This window comes from Nilaparvata lugens, chromosome 10, assembly GCF_014356525.2.
Source record: "Nilaparvata lugens isolate BPH chromosome 10, ASM1435652v1, whole genome shotgun sequence".
NCBI classification, from domain to species: Eukaryota; Metazoa; Arthropoda; class Insecta; order Hemiptera; family Delphacidae; genus Nilaparvata; species Nilaparvata lugens.
The window spans coordinates 22,910,746-22,914,281 of record NC_052513.1 but is presented as its reverse complement, the minus strand read 5'-3'; the positions used below and the strand labels follow the sequence as shown (position 1 = coordinate 22,914,281).

At 30.3% G+C, this 3,536-nt stretch overlaps 1 long non-coding RNA gene across 1 annotated transcript; it reads left to right on the top strand.

The window, feature by feature from the left end:
• The first annotated feature begins 1,002 nt into the window (after positions 1-1,002).
• On the top strand, positions 1,003-3,079 carry LOC111057505. Its single transcript, XR_005572350.1, has 3 exons — positions 1,003-1,316; positions 1,927-2,040; positions 2,624-3,079. It is a non-coding gene; the product is annotated as an uncharacterized LOC111057505 (long non-coding RNA).
• The last annotated feature ends 457 nt before the right edge of the window (positions 3,080-3,536 follow it).

Sequence of the window (3,536 nt, the reverse complement as noted above, 5' to 3'; positions counted from 1 at the left end):
AAAACTTTGTAATAATTTTGGCAGATTTTTAATTTTCCTGGAACAATGTATTTTTGATGACTGATTCGGGTGTAGAAGTGAATTTCCAGCACTTTTTGTTTCTTGCAAAAATCGTCTACAATGCACCATTAACAATATATAGACCTTTTGCGGTAATTTTAAATGCAGTTAAAAACTTTGTAATAATTTTGGCAGATTTTTAATTTTCCTGGAACAATGTATTTTTGATGACTGATACGAGTGTAGAAGTGAATTTCCAGCACTTTTTGTCTCTTGCAAAAATCGTCTACAATGCACCGTTAACGATTTATAGATCTTTTGCGGTAATTTTAAATGCAGCAGTTAAAAACTTAGTGATAATTTTGGCAGATTTTCCTGGAACAATGTATTTTTGATGACTGATTCGGGTGTAGAAGTGAATTTCCAGCACTTCTTGTCCTATGTGAAAATCCTGTCAGACCTGCCGTTAACGTGCTACTGACGTTTAGAATTAAAAAAAAATTTGGTTCATCTTGAAAAATTCTATAAAATTTCATGAACGTTTCTGTTCATATTATCAACCTTGTCCCAGAATTTTAAATGATTCCATCCAAAATTGGAAAAGTTATAACACTTATTCAAATTAGATCACAGTTTATGAGGAAAATCATGCAGTATCCGGAATTACTCACACAGACTTTGAAATGATTTTTGGGGTTTCAATTCAAATAATAACAACCTACTATTTAATCGTTTCCAACATTATTTCAGTGTCAAGCACAAATGTCCCCCATGAAAAAATCAATAATATCCACCTGAAATTAATATCAAATGTTTTAATAACAGTAACATTGTCAATAATTTTGAAATTGCCACCATTACTATGGTATTGAATAAAAATATTGATATATTATCAATAATATTGATACTGTTAGATGGAAATATCAAAGTCTTAACAATCGATATATCAAACTAATTCTAACTTTTTTCCCGGGGAAAACTGATTTTATTGCATTCAAAAATGTAGAAATCAGGATTGTATTCTACTTTTACTTATTTAAAATATGTAATTTGAATAATGCATTTCCAAACAAAGATGTGAATGATGTTCAAGAATACTGTATAGTAATTATTAGTAGTCAATAATTATCATTTATCGATGTATTGATAATATTATATCGACATTTTGGGTTTATCGATTTTGGCTTTAGACCAGAGTGCTGCACGCCATTTAGTCAATGCATTTTGCATTTGCAATGGACCAACGTTTTTTTGAGGTTGTTTGTGTTTTGTAGTTTGTAGTTTGTAATTTTTGTGATTTTATCCAGGAAATATAGGTAAGTTGAGTGATTTTGTTTTTATTGATGTACCGTAAAATGAAAGAATAAATTTTTTATGGGTCTAAATACTTATATATTTAAATGATAATCTTTTTGAAAGACTATCATAGGCCACGCATAACATAACCTAATAATAACAAGAGAAAAGCCTCTTGAATCTATCATTGCTGGAAATAAGATGATTATTATTCTAGGCAGACACATTCCAGAGTTATATGCTGGTACATATAAATTCAAATGTGTAGCAAAACTTTTTATTTAGCCTAACCTAAGTAGGTGTAATTGAAGTCACCACAAACTCATCTACACTCATGTTATTATAATGAACTCAATATCAATAATATATGACTGTGGATTGATAGATTAAAATTTATTCAGTTGTTTTCTGGACTGGCAGGCTCTATTTAAACTCTTTCCAGCAAGCAATTGTTTTTCATTTATTTATATTAACAGCTTTATATCTTATTCCAATTTAGAAGAACTATCGGTGTAGTCCTCTCATTTTAGCAATATATATTTTATATAATAAGAAAGAGTGAGACTTTGTGTTTGCAACATGTGTGTTTTTGTGTTAATTATAAGTAAATTTTTGTTTCATCTCTGATAGGAGCTGTGGTGATGAAATTTTCCAACACAAAAGAGAAATACATAGAAGCAGTACGGTAATCAAATACTGGCTGAAGTCTCCAAAAACTTGGTTCACCAACAAAGAGAAATCTAAGTAAGTCTCAATTTTGATTAATTCAAAACAGAATATAAAGTCAAACAATTTTTTTCTATGGGTGATGTCCACATAAGCTCTAGGCTTGTGCTAATCATTATAAGTTAGTAATCATACCGGGTGAGTCATATGTATGGGAACCTTTTGGTGTGCTACCAATTTCTCCTAAATAGGTTGGATAGCATTTCACACCTATTAACCTAAAGGAAGTTAACGGCTCCAAAATGGTAGATTCTTGATAAACTATGAATGGATCTATTGCTTATGAATGAGAAATCCAGTTTTCAGAGCAAACCAACTTATAATCTTCAGAAGAATTTTGGCAATATACAACAAAAATGTGATTTTCTCAACTTTTCCACCAGTATATGACGTTATAATGTAAAACTTTGAGGACATAATTTTCACGTGAAAAAACGATCTTGTGTTATCTTGGACTTTCCTTTCAGGAGAGGGAGAGTCATGTATATTTAAATAAATTTCTAGGTTATTAAATAAATTTGCTAGCAGAATTATTCAGGAAATAAAATCCTCATTTTCTTATTTGTAAAGATTGTATACTTTGAACTGTTATTTGTTCTAGAAATGTTCAAACACCGGATCCTGGAGGAAAATCTGAATATTACAAAAATTGAGATTGAATTGAGGTACAGTAACATAAACCAGTATGTAGCTCAAAAAATTGCTACTTCAAACAGGAAGAGATTAAAGTATTCTGAAGCACCACAATGAGGACCTTTCTTAATAGATAAATGACATGCATATGAGTTATTTTAATAAACAAACTTCTCACATTATTCAAGTCCTAACTATTTACATCCCTTAATTTTTCATCAATATGTCAATAGACATCTATTCACTGAATCCAATTCACTTGATATATTAATTATAGATAATTAAACAGGTATACTCTCTTGTCTAATGCCAGTTGCAGCTGGGTTAAAATATTATAATACTTGCAAATGTTATCTTCATCCTAAGCTGCTCTCCTAGATTTAAAAGAGGATTTTTTCTATAAAGGAGACAGGCTGCTTATAGATGGCTATTGATCTGTATTGATATCATTAGGTATTTGGGCCAATACATATCCATGGGAATGTATTGATGTGTATTGATATCAATACAGCTGGTTATGTATTGATATCCATGGATATGTATTGATATCAATAGGTATTTGGGCCAATACACATCAATACATATTCATGGATACCTATTGATGTGTATTGATATCAATACAGCTGGTTATGTATTGATATCCATGGAAATGTATTGATGTGTATTGATATCAATACAGCTGGTTATGTATTGATATCCATGGATATGTATTGATTTGTATTGATATCAATAGGTATTTGAGCCAATACACATCAATACATATCCATGGAAATGTATTGATTTGTATTGATATCAATAGGTATTTGGGCCAATACACATCAATACATATTCATGGATACCTATTGATGTGTATTGGCCCAAATACCTATTGATATCAATAC